The following is a 14,227-nucleotide window of genomic DNA, read 5'->3' as shown; positions in this document are numbered from 1 at the left end:
GGAGGGCTGGTGCTGTAGCTCACATGTGTGAGGAGCTGAGTTTGAGCCTCAGCACCACATAAAAATAAGTATGTAAAAAGATATTGTGTCCACTTACAACTAAAAAAAATTTTTTTAAACATTTCTAAGAAAACCCAAACGAACAAATAAGGAACAAGCATTTATTTATTTGTTTATTTTTATACAAATTTGGTTGAATAGTAGATTAGAACTTAAAATCCATTTTTTCTTTGGAGGTGGTTCTCCAAAATGAATTCTCTTATTTTTACTCTTTCATCTTCCCTGAGTAGAGTTATTGTTAGTGGACTCACTTTTTACTATACCATGACCTACCTAAAGGCAAAAACTTTTTCTTCGTTCAGACTTTTGCTTCCAGAAAGATACCCAGTAACTATCTGATAAATATATAAATAAAAAGCCATACTAAGCTTTAAATTATGATAGTAAATATGAATGACTCAAATTTTTCCAAAGCCTCAGGCTGAACTGAGAAAGAACATCTACTAATTTTCTGCCTATAAGAGTTATATCTGAAACAAAATGATTCAAAGGTGTAGTAATAAAAAATAAGAAACAGGAGCAAAGAGAATTAGCAATATTAATACAATAAAAGTAGAAAACAGATCATTAAGTAAAAATGATGATCCTTTTATATTGTCAAATGCAAAAAATAAACTGACAGAGAATTATTAATTTTTATGGGTTTTTATTTGTTTGTTTATTTAGGAGGATACTGAAAAGCAATTTTTAGATTTATTTATCCAATCCATTGCCTTCTTAGAAAAATAAACTGAAATGTTTATTTTCATATACACTAGCAAATTACATCAAGTAAAAGCAAAACAAAAAAAGAACAACAAACTAGAAATACATAAAACATTGACAAAAACAAACTGCCAAGGGACATTTTTGGGATCTATCATGTACCAGAAACAGATAAAGCAAATTAAAGGACAGAAGATTTGAATGATACCACCACTACTAATACTATTAACAACCGCAAGGATAATAAATTAAATTGTTTTGCCTTCTGCTTCTGATTAGGATGTAAAAAGTGTACAAGAAGTCCTTACTCTCATCAAAACAACCAAAACAACCTGGTTAAGCTAATATGAAATTCATAGTTTTTCTGAAACCTTGAGAGAGCTGAGAATGCCAAGTAACCTAAATGAATTCCACTCTCAAAAGTGGTCAGCTGTTGGTAGGATATAAGACACCTAAGGTCAGGAAGTTTTGAAGAGATAATGACTAATAACCTTCTAAATCAACCTAGGACACTCAGAAAATCCCAAGTAAGATTAATTAAAAGAAAACCACACCCTCTTCCATAGTTGAGCATATGGACAAACTAGCTGAACTTCTGAAAATCTTTTAACAATTAAGCATGGACTGGCATGAAAAATGAGAATTCCAAGCAGTCCCAGGCACAGAGTCAGGCCGTCCGTCCCTGTCCACCACTGCCTTCCCAGACTTCGTGGGTTCTCAGGAGCAGTGTGCGGAAGGCTGGGAAGGCTAGGCAGGAGCCAGGGAGAGATGCTGCCTGAGGTGTGTGGGTCCAGCAGGTTGAGGGTGGTCAGCCTATGAAGCAGAGTAGGAAAGCAGAGAAAATCAACACGAGGCACTCTTGACTTTCAGCTAAGAAGAGATGAAGGCAGGAAGGTCAGCTCAAAGAAACTACTCCAGAAATTTCTGGCAGATAGAGATTTTCCTAGTTGAAAAAAAAAAAAAAAAAAGCCTGGGCAACACAGAAAGCCAAAACAAACAAACAAAAAACTCCTCTCAACTCAAAATGCTGATAGGCTGTAAAGGAGAGAGAGAGAGAGAGAGAGAGATATCTCCTTACAGTCCAGAAATCTAGCAGCTCAGCTGTAAAGAAGAAAGAATTCTCCAGAATCATATCAATACTCAGACTTCCAAGGTCCAGAGAAGGCAAAGTCCTGATTGTTCTCTCAAAATATTTTCTAAATCAATAAAATCAAAATAAACCTGCAATAAAATCAAGACCCATCCATAAAATTTTTAACTCCTTACTGAAGGTAATTATTATTTTTTTTCAAATAATAATTATATTATAATTATACAAAATGGCTGGAATCAATCATCTGAAGAGATGATCACTAATAACCTTCTAAATCAACATAGGAAACTCAGAAAATCCCAAGTAAGATTAATTAATAAAGGTACCTGAGGAACCATGAAAATGTGATCAAGGGTAGAAATAGTCAATAGAGCCAGACAGATCATGTCTGATCCAGATTTTGGAATTATTAGGCAAGTATTTTAAATAATGATAAAAATGTTAAAAAGTCTAGAAGGAAAACATACATGAAGAGACAAGAAATTTCTAGAGACATAGAAGCAAATCAAACACATGCCAGAAATTTTTAAAATGCAATATTAGAAACAAGGGATTCCACTGATGGACTGAATGGCAGGCTGGATTCAGCAAAGGGAAGAATAGCAAACTTACAAACAGGTTAATAGAAAATGTTCAAACCAAAACAAAGAGACAAAACCAGTCAAAGCCACAGAGCAAAGAATTTGAGATTTGTGACAGTATCAATAGTTTAATGTGTGTGTAATTGAAGTCCCAGAAGAGGATAGAAAGAAGTGGAAAGAAAAGTTCTGAAGAGATCATCACTAATAACCTTCTAAATCAACCTAGGAAACTCAGAAAATCCCAAGTAAGATGAATTAAAAGAAAACCACACCCTCAGCCCATTATGGCAAATGAAGGAAGATCAAATATAAAGAGCAAGTCTTAAGTGCAACCAGAGAAAAAGTACATATTGCACAGCGGAGACCCAACAGAGGCAAAGGACAATGGAATGCTATCTTTGCTAAAGTTCTGAAAGAAGCAAATACATGTTGGGTTATGGATGGGACTTGGCAGCAGAGCCTTTTGTCTGCTTCCTTTGCCTACCATGCATGAGGCCCTGGGCTCCATCCTTAGCACCACCGAAAACCAACCAGCGGACAAAACAGTTGTTAACCTGATACTGCATCTCCAACCCAGAGTAGCTTTAAAACTGAAGTCAACGTCAAGATGCTTCAGACACATAAAACTTAATTTATCTCTAGCATACTTGAATTATGAGGTTCTAAAAACAAGATTTTCAGACTGTGTTATGTCTTTCTGAAGGGAAATAAAACACCAGGTAAAATATATAGACTCTTCGGGCAGCAGGAAGGAATGAAGGGCAACAGAAAGATAAATATAAGGGTACGAAAGACCTTATTTTGGTAGAAATGTTTATATACTTCCACATGTAAATTTTTGAAAAATTGTTGACCGTTTAAGGTAATATTTTAAAAATATTTTTTTAAACATTGTTATTTAGACAACCACCAAAAACAAAAAAAACCCCACATATATTGTGGGTTTTATAGCATGAGACAACAAGAAGGAGGGAGTGAATGAACTGCTTACACAGTTGTAAAGTTGTCTCATATTCTTATAAAGTAGACCATGAGCAACCGTAAAAGAAATAACCCAAAGTATAGCCAAGGTCAGTTGGGAAATCAAATCAAATACACAGTTCACCCTTTCTACCCTGCCCCCAAAAGGAATAGACAGGGGAGAAGAAACAAAGGAGAGAACAAATGAGATAAATAATGACCGTTTCAACTGGAAGACATACCCAGTCATACTATGTGATAGTTACATTGACTGTAAATAAGCTAAACATTACAAATGAGTTTCAGAGTTTGACAGATTGGATAAAAATGCAAGAAGAAATTCACACTTGTTAAGTGTAAAGATACAGGTTGAAAGTAAAAGGGTAAAAAATGTGAGAAAGTTGATATTTCTATGTCCATATCAAACCAAGTAATCTTGAAGACAAAAAGTATTCCTAGAGATAAATTGGATCGTTTCATGATGTGAAAGTATTCATTCATCAAAAGGATATGGCTATGGGATTTAAAATAGGTCTTTGAAATACATTTAAAAAATTAAAAGAACTAAAGAGAGAATTAGACAAAGCTGCAAGTATAAAGAATGATTCTTTTAACACCCTTCTTTCAATAACTGACAGGAAAAAAAAACACCAGAAAAGAGACAGAAGGTTTGAATATCATAATTGACAAACTTTACCCACTTGACATGTTTTAATACAACCCTAACTTACGGTGGCACATGCCCACTACTAATTCCAGCTACTCAGGAGGCTGAGGCAGGAGGATTGCAAGTTTGAGGCCAGCCTAGGAATTTAAGTGTACATGAAGCATCCACCAAGAAATACCATATGCTAGGCAGTGAAATGAAGTTTCCATAAATATTAAAGGACAGAAATAATAAAAATTGATCAAGAACTAGTTAACAAATTTCCTACTAAAGTTTTGATCAGTAATGTTTCACTCCATGTTCTCAGATATTAATATGATAAAAATTAGAAGTCAGTACCTCAGACAAAAGCAATGATTTTTCAAATCCTAATCCTTTGGATATTAAAAAATACTCTTCTAGCAGCAATGATTCAAGAAGAAAGTTAAAAATATAAATGCAGGGCATTTTGAACAAAAAGCCCAAATGAAGTCACTATTGAAACCGTAAGAAAGTTAAATTTGAAAAAAAAAAAAAAAAACACGATAGCCTCCACTATTTTTATTATTTAAAAAGAAAGCTAGGCACGGTGGCTCATGCCTGTAATTCCAGCTACTCAGGAGGCTGAGGCAGAATTAGTGAGGTCCTAGGCAACATTGCAAGAACCTGTCTCAAAAAAATAAAAAGGGCTGGGGATGTAACTCGGAGGTAGAACACTCCTAGGTTCAACACACAATACTGGAGAAAGATAGAGGGTGCAGTGGAACGAGAGGGAGAAAAAAGAGAACATAAACTAAAAAGGGAGCAGAAAAAAGTAAACTTGTGAAAAAAATGAATAAACTAATTAAAAACCATTTTCTATGATAAGAAACAAAATTAATAAACGTTTGTCAAATAAAATAAAGGAAACCAAATTTAACACAAAAAGTATATCAGAAATGAGGAGGTGATGAACACCAGAAGTAAAGAGAAACAGAGGATTAAACTATATACAATTTTATGGTAATAAATTTGGAATTCCCCATCAAAAAGTGCATTCTCTTGTCAACAACCAGAATCGATGCAGCAAGATCTGTCTGGGAAGTTGGAAAAGAGCAAGCGGGAGCCACCTTCAAAACAGCCTCAGCACTCGGATGGACTGGCTGGTGGATTTCAGTAAATTGTCTAAGTGGGATGAACTATGTTGACCTACGTCACATACACTTCTTCAGGGGGAAAAAAAAAAGGAGAGAAAGTTCATTTGTTTTATGTATCTTAGAACCCTGGCACCAAAATTTAATGAAAATGGAAACTAGGAGAAAGGAAGAAGGAGCAGAGTATCAATCCATTGTGCTAGGCTCTTGGGGAGAGCTAGATGAACCATGTCATTTCCTGTGCTTGGTGGAAAGAGAGGAAATAGGTAAAACCAACAAGGTGGACACAGGCAGATGTAAGCTACTTCCATTTCGAGCTATTGTCATTTTTAAAAAAACAAATAAGTAAGGAATGCCTAAACAAATTTTCAAAGATGACATTTTACAAATAAACACTTTAAACCTTTACAAAAAAAATACAAATAAGTACTACTATATACAGAACATGCCTCGGAGATCGTGTCAAAAAGCCAATATGAAGCTTTCATGAATGCGATCCTCTGTGCAAAACCACACTCACATCGTGATAGATAGACTCAAGCTGAGTGAGGACAGAGTGTGGGAGAGAAAGGCAGGAGAGAGACTCTCAATGTCCTGGACACAATTCTCTTCCAGTTCTGTATTTGCATGTGAGTACACAGGGTGTGGTCAGCTCACCAGCAAGCATTATCATTTAGGATGAAATTTTACCCGAACAAAACAGTATTTATATGCTCAACCTTATTGTGTGCCATTGTCTCGAAAGTTGTAATAGGAAATCTACAGGAAGAGGTGTTGCCCACCTTCCTTTTCACCCCTCCCCTTCTTTCCTAGTACTCCTTGAGACTCAGGGCCAGGTCTCTATGGGGTAGGCACAGCTTGGTGTTAAGCCCAGACCTCCTGCTGCCTTGTCTCTCAGGCCCAGTCATTCAGTTTGCATTCAGTTCTTCTACTCTCAACCCGACTGCCCTTTGCTATTCTTTTTACTCTCAGGTACCTCTCTTTGATCCTTTTGGCAAAATGACTCCCTCACAGCGGGATGAAGACTTGTGACTAGGTTTTGCCCAACTGGATATTAGCAGAAACGGAGTAGGCCATTTCCAGAAGCCATGAAAGGAAAAGGTAAGGTCTTTCTTCCCCTTTTCTCCTTCCTTCTGGCTGGAATACAGTCACGAATGCTGAGCCACCACATTAGAACAGGATGTACACTGGCGCCCAACACAGTGGAGCAAGAAAATTTAAGGACTTCAGGGAGCTGGATAAACATGGGATAAGCACAGTTCCCTCAAAGACTGAGTGAATCCAAAGTCACCAAGGAGGAGAAGATGTTGGAAGTTGTATTCTCAGTGCAGGCATCCTCCGGGGGAGGTTCTGCCCCTGCCCTCTGGGAAAGCTCAGTAGCCCAGAGGTATGGGGTTCCTCTTTACTGAGATTCCTCCCAGCAGAAACTGGGATGAGACACTAACATCTCCAAGGTAGCAACATGATTTGGTTATGCTCTGCTTGATGTCCTTTTGCTTTGCATTAGCTAAAGCACCTACCCACTTTCAACTATGCTGAAAGACACCAGAGAAATGATAGTATTAAGCCAGGTAGAATTAATCTTTATCCTAGATTAGCTTAACAACTCTTTATAGGTCTTATTCAAAGCATCTCACAATTGCTAGCAAATAACTTCTCTGACTCTACATTGCAAGAGAATCAAATACAATTAAACCTCAGGAGCCCATATGGGAATTGTCAATATAGGCCAGATGTGTTCTAAAATTCCTTTTAAAAATCCTTTATCTATTCAGGGGAAATATTCCGGCGTGGAGACCCCTGTCTGACACCCTTAGGAGCACATCGGCCCAATCTTGATCCCTAAATCCTGCCACAGTCTGGCTGGGCACAAAATAACCAAGCCGCCACAAAGCCTTGTAGGTTCAAACAGCAGCTCTTTATTCCCAAACTCTCACCAGCACTCTACACATACTTCCAGGGAACACACTCCTTCCACTAGGCTCCGCGCACCAATTCTCCCCGAACCCCGCGAAAACTCAACAGGAACTCCAAAGCAGCGCCCGAGGCAGCAGGATCCGCCCTAATCCCGGAGCCACCCTATTCCCAGCAGGATCTGCCCTATTCCCGGAGCAGGGTCACCTTTCAACCATTCCCTCTAGCAAAATGCCAGGCGTCATTCGACTAAACTGTGGCTCTCAGCATCTCCCCCTTTCTGTTTAATTAAACAACAAGCATGTGGCTTAGGGACCATGCCTGTCTTACGTTGTCCAATACTACATATGGTCCTTACCCATCATCGGATGAGCTGACCTCAAGGCGTCAGCCTCCTGTCTTAGGTTGGTACCATTGTAATTGGATCTTACCCGTCACTGACTACAGTTCCAGTATACAACCATACTTGTGGATAGGCCTTTGCACCAGTGGGGGGGTGAGGTTCTTTGCCTCACCTCTGTTGGCCCCCAAATTTTAGACCATCACAAGCAGAAAGGAGGAGGATGCAAAATGCCATGGCACCAAGCCAAATGATGGCTCTTTTTGGAATAATTGTGCCACCAATGACACCATCAGCAAAGATACCCCAGCACTACCACAATTCGCTGCACTAACAGATAGTTCACAATGCATGCAAGTGATACATAGTCCAGGCAAGTTCTGCAAACAGTTCAAAGCAGAGGAATCTATTAATATGTCCATTTCCTCCCAAAGTAAATCGACTCCTTGATTGAGCATCACTTGCTGAGTTATTATTCATTGATGCATCCGTTTATACAGTTTGTTGTGATAGCTATCGCAGAAGCTGTAGTTTGGTTTTATCTTTGTCTTCACTGGCACTGGGATGAAGATAGGAATTCTGGCAATGATGGCTAAGAAAAATTATGTAACATTCCAGCAGGCATAAAAAGAAAGCAATTTTCTAAACAATTTACATTATCCTGAACAGAATTATTAAATATAATGAAAAGGAAAGGTAAAAGTAAACAAACAGATCTGTTAACCTCCTTTTTTGTTCACATATTAAAACAAACCTCAACAGCTGTTTACCCAATTTAAATTAAACCATTTAAATCACATGAATAAAAAAATATTTGGATCCATTTTTTCATGAGCGCTCCTCATATATGATATATGGACATATGCACATACAGACATACAACACAAAACAGAAGTGTGCACACATAACACAATACATACAACACATAACATAATAGTAAAGGCCTTGTAGTTTTTCACAGGTGAAATCTCCATTGCAATGTTTAAAAACTCCACAGTCAAAAAATAGAACTGATCAGAAAAACATTAACCTAGGTCTGTATGAGCTCAAAAAATAAAATAAAACTTCATGATGTGGGAAAAGGCAATAATAAAATAGATATTGAAAAAAAGCATCCTGGTTACCACCTGGGTTTGACTCTTCTTATGATATTCCATCCTTCTTCCTGTAACTTGCATATGAGTCTGAGGGTATTCCCACAAGTAAGCCCCAAGGTTTCTTACATTTGAAATAGGCCTTAATGGTGTTCATTATTCATTAGCCTCCAGGTGTGGGAGAATCACTGTCGCAGATGTAAGAATAGCCAAACTGGAGTTCTGAATAACAGCTGTTATGGATTTGAGCCAAATCATCTTCTTTTTTGTCTGTAGAAATCGCTTTAGTTAATCTCTCTGGAATCCAAATCGGCTGCTGTTCTCCCTTTGGAAACGCACAAACAGACCCCCAACTTCAGACAATCACTGGGTCAGGACCTTTCCATTGTCCTGTTAAAATATCCTTCCAAAGTACCTTGGGCTTATGTACATTTTTTGGACACATATGCCTTTCTGCAGCACTAAGCCCTGATGAATCCAAATTTAAAAGTTTAGAGTAAAAAGGGTTATTTTAAGTTTATCTTTGGGGGATATTTACCCCTTTCCAATTCCCTCTTTTTGCTTTAATAAGTACATTTTAATAGTTTGATGAGCTCTTTCAACTATGTTTTGTCCCTGTGGATTGTATGGGATTCCTGTTAAGTAAAACATTAACTGATTTTTCTTCAGGGATGATGTTCCAAAATATCCTATATGTATCCTTTGGAAATTTAAAGATCCTTTTAAATTTAAGTCTTCCAAAAGCATTTTGCCTTAGTTTTTAGAATTACTTTAGTCCTTTTAATTTTTTGATGTGGTTTTAAACCAATTTCCTTCTAGTTTAACGTTTTCTAAATTGGCTCTTGTCTATAAATTTTAACACCCTCATCTGAGACTTCTAATTTCTGCACCACCAGAAATTAAAGTTGATAGGCTTTTTGAAAAAAATTACTAATAATCTCCTTGTTTTTTTATTTTATCCAATATTTGACTTTAAACTTTTTGCTTTTACCTTTTTCTATCTTGAATGTTTGTATCTAATAGTTGTCTTAGCTTTTTGTATTTTTTATCTGAATTACCTTTATTTGACATTTTTTTTATTTGACATTTTTAACCATTTTTTTATCTTGTTTCTATCTTCTAGTTTTCTTCTAAGGTTTGTACATTTATCCTTAGTTGCTTTTTTCCTCCTAGTTTTTTTTTTTTTTTTTTGCTTCCTATTTTGTGGGTTTAAAATCCTTATCTTCCTACATCTTTTCTATCTTCCTACATCTTCGCTATTTTTTTTTTTACCTTTCTGTACTTCTGTCTTTAAAGTTTTCCACTTCAAATTTTTAATCTTCTTTATCCAAATATCTTTTATCCTATTATCTTCCCATTTTCATGGGTTTTTTTTAAGTAATGTTTTTAAGATTAACTAGGCTTCGAATGACGCAATCTTTCCTCCGCCATGAAGGCATCTAAACTACCTTTAATTTAACCTTTTAAAGCCTTTTTCAACTTACTTAGACATTTTACAACTTTTAACTTTACCACACAAAGAATATCTCATCTAGAAACATTTCTTTTTCCTTTAACCTTCCATATTAAAATATATTTCCACATCTTGAATCTTTTTATATCTCTTTTCTAGCCGTTAACCCTTTTTATAAATTCACATTCTGAAACAACCCTTATAAAATTTCTGAATTTAGACAAATTACTCCACTTTAATAAGATGAAATACTTTCATGTTTTTTATGGTACTATGATACTATAATTGAAACCCAACTGAAACTTCTTATACTCTTTGTATATAAATTACACCTGATAGAATCTTAACTCTTAGTAACCTTGTTTCAGCAAAGACACAGGCACAAAGCAATATTGAACTTTTTTTTCCATTTACCAATTTATGAAAACACACATAATGTTTAAATATATTACCTTATGGAACTTAATAAGTAAAGAGTACTTGATTTTATATTTAGTGGTTGATGTTTCAACACTTTAGCTTTGTAAATTAATTAGATGTCTGTAAAAACCAAGATCTTAGACAAGTGTAGTAAACAGAACTACCCATCTCTTTCCTGTTGAAGAAAAATCTTTTTACAGGATACCATGATGGTCCCATTGTGATATATTCAATAATTCCTCTTTAAAAAGCCATGGGCTACATTTTTGTATTGTATCAACATATGCCCTAACTGTTCTTGGTCTTACTGGGGTGCCTCCTTCCTCTAACAATTTCTCTTCCTCAGGGGCGAACAACTTCAAACCTTGAGTCAACCATTTTCCCCAGTTTGCCTGAGTAAGTTCTAGGGACAGGCAACTTGAAATAAAAACAAAATAAATCAAAACAAGAACACATTGTTTTTTGAAATGGTCACCCATTCTCTCGCTCTGACTCAGGGGCGAGCAATTTTGCTTACCTCCAAGCTTCAGGCGTTCCCCGTACGGGCCACCAAATGCTGCAGTCTGGCTGGGCACAAAATAACCAAGCTGCTACAAAGCCTTGTAGGTTCAAACAGCAACTCTTTATTCCTGAACTCTCACGGGCACTCTACACTTCCCGGGAACACACTCCCTCCACCTGGCTCCGTGCACCAATTCTCCCAGAACCCCGCGAAAACTCCACGGGAACTCCAAAGTAGTGGGCGCCTGAGGCAGCAGGATACGCCCTAATCCCAGAGCCGCCCTATTCCCGGAGCAGGGTCACCTTTCAACCATTCCCTCTAGCAAAATGCCAGGCGTCATTCCGACTAAACTGTGGCTCTCAACAAAGTCCTAGCCTCTGCACTCTCACTCAGGTGGTTCTTTGAGGTAGAACTGCCCACTGTTCTTTCCAGAACTGGAAAAAGTGAATAAGTCTGCACCCCTTCTCCCCAGGTGTAGCTGGCTGGCTTGGAAGGACCCTGAGGGGCTGCAACACAGAATTCCTACAATCCCTGCTGGACTCCAAGAGGAGGAGCAAAAGGAATTCAGGGCAGATGAAAGAGGATGAGGAGGAGCTGGGCCAGTCTAACAATATACCCTCCTGAGTCTCCTCTGAGAATCTCCCCGTCCTGCATTTCCTACTCCATAAGTGAGCAGTATAATGTAGGTATAATCTCCATGCCCACTAAATGTTCTGACCACTTAAAATTTAGATAAAGTTGGCTCCAACTTCTTTTCCATGCCCCCATGGATGTCCAAAGCATTCTGATAGGTTTTACATATTCCTTTGGAAACTGAAGTTTTCATTGTCATCTGTGCCTCTGCTCCTGGTATCTTGGATTCATCCTATGCTGACCCAGATATGAAAGTCACCCTGTCCTTGATTTGCACATGCGCAGGATGATATAATAAATGCTCGCCCTATCACAGCAGGGGTTCTAAAATCAAAATAGCTGCCAGGTGTTAAAGGAGTGAGCCCACCACAGTGCAACACACACACAGTGTTGGTGCTCTGCAAAGTGTTCAAGGATGAGAATAGAGGCCATTTGTGTACCACAGATATTATAATAAGTTCTTAGACTTTTCTTCAAAGGTCATTTTGGCTATGCCCCTACTAGGGGCTCCTCCTCGCTTGCTCGTCACTCAGATACCATAAGTTGCCTAGTCCACAGCCATCTCCCATTTGTCCCTCATTTGGAAAACCTCATCTTCATCCAAGCATGGGGTCTTTGCCCTCCAAAGAGGAGTCCTCCCTCAGATACCAGAAGATGAGCCATGAGGGGCCTAAATGACTATGACAATCACATTGCCCTTGGCCAAGAGCAAGAGAAGATCTCGGCACATAAAATCAGAGAGATCAGATCTAGCCAGGGATTGAAAGACAAGTGTCCTAGAAACTTCTAGAAACTAGTTTCCTTCTTGGTAAAAATAAAAGGAGACCATGGGAAAATCTTCAGGCCTACAAGAGGACCCAATTCATGAGCTGAGGCCAGCAGAGACATGGAGAGAGCCTGGGTCCCCACAATTCTGGAACCACTAACTTCGGGCTTTCTCAACTACAGTTGAGACAATTTAACTTCCTCTTGGTTCACCCACTTTGAGAGGGAGATCCTGTTTCTTGTAATGATAAGTGTAGCTGCACTTATGGTTATCCTTGATAGAAATCCCTGTGCCTCTCTGAGCACACAGCCCGTGTCAATCATTTAAACAAGCAGCACAGGTTGATTTACCCCAAACTTCCCTAACCTTGCCTTCCCTAACCCACTTCAAGACTGATGCAAATCAACAGATGACCAGTTACCCAATTTCATCAATCATTTCCTCCTAAAGATGAAAACCTGTGTTGAGATGGGCTTTGGGGACACTAGTCCACCATCTTTTTTGACCTTGCCGAATAAATCTTTTTTCCTAGCTTGACAACTTGTCCTCCATTCATTTGGGTCTTTTTCAAGTGGAGAGTGAACAGATTTGGTTTCTGTAGCGAATGTCTGACAACACACCGCCTCTTGTCCACCATCTCACGGTCCTCTCGCCTCTGTTTTTCTCAAGCTGAGATAAAAAATTTCTTCTCATTTTCTCATGCAGCGAAGTTTAAAGGGCTCCTTTTATTGCTTGGTGCCCCGCCAAAACCATGCCTTTCATAGTCTCATTTTGTATCCCAAAGAGCTTATTCAAGATATTTTCCCAAGGAAAAAAATTCCCTAAGAAGAATTTTGGTGTTTGCCCTGAAAGGTTTTTTTTTGTCTAAAAAAATTTTTAGTGAAAATCCCATTCATGGATCTCCACAAGATAACAGCCTTTACAAATCCCGGGTTGTTCTTTGTTGATACCACTGTAGGATTCACATCTTAATTCCTGAAGAATCCTAGAGAAGCATCTTAACAGTTCAGTCTCCTACCCTGGGGACAGCCCCTTCCATGCTCTGATTCCTGGAAAAGCTGGACTTTGGCATGAACATCTCTCCCCCTCTAATCCCAACCTTTCTTCCCAGACTTTTCCCCTCAGGACTTGAATTGACTTACCCATACTCCAGGCCAATGAAATGTACCTCTCCCTGCTGTCGCAACCCCAGGTCTTCTCCCACAATAATGCTGTCTTTCATTTCTCTCCTTTCCCCCAATTCCTTAACACTGGACATCGTCATTTCCTTGCTCCTCTCCATTCCAAGAACCCGTCAGACATGCAACAAACACTCACAGCCCCACTATGCTCCAGGCTCTGGAGCAGGCTGGGGAATCCAGAGAGTCCCAGGGTTTAAGCTCATAATTCCTGGCAGGGAAAACAAACATGGAACAAATGGTTACATAAATAAATAAATTTCAACTTTCATCAGAGATGGAGTGGGGAAATGGCCCTCCGCCCAATCCCCTTTCAGGGACAGCCTGGGGTGAGGGGGCAGTGTGATACAGAAAGGAAAGCACACTTATAGCAGGGCAGACCTGGCCTCCAACTGTGGCTCTAGCTCTTTCTTTACGGAGCCAGGAGCAAGTTACTTAATCTCCCAAAATCTTTTCTTCATCTTTAAGTTGGAGATAATAATGCCTACTTGGCAGGATTGCTAGGAAGACCAGAGGATTTTAGAAGCTTTGTGTAGAAACACGGACATCACAACTACTATAACAGATCATGGCAAGGAGCGTCCCTGCCCTTTCCTTTGGGTCTAGTGGGAGGAGCTTTGGTGGAGTCATTCAGAAAGCCTGATATATGTCCCTGATAGTTGCAGCCCAAGATGGATGCCCAACTGATGCCTGAGAAAGCCAAGCATCCTGTGTCATTGAGTTGAAGGGCACCCTGAAATTGGAGCTTA

The 14,227-nt window shown here is 38.7% G+C and overlaps 1 pseudogene; it reads right to left on the bottom strand.

The window, feature by feature from the left end:
• Positions 1-13,684, bottom strand: part of LOC107140351 — a 139,769-nt pseudogene extending 126,085 nt beyond the window's left edge.
• Positions 13,685-14,227: the final 543 nt, after the last annotated feature.

This window comes from Marmota marmota, unplaced genomic scaffold (genome assembly GCF_001458135.2).
Source record: "Marmota marmota marmota unplaced genomic scaffold, marMar, whole genome shotgun sequence".
Lineage (NCBI taxonomy): Eukaryota > Metazoa > Chordata > Mammalia > Rodentia > Sciuridae > Marmota > Marmota marmota.
Note: the sequence above shows the minus strand (reverse complement) of the source record. Positions and strands in the feature narration are given on the sequence as shown.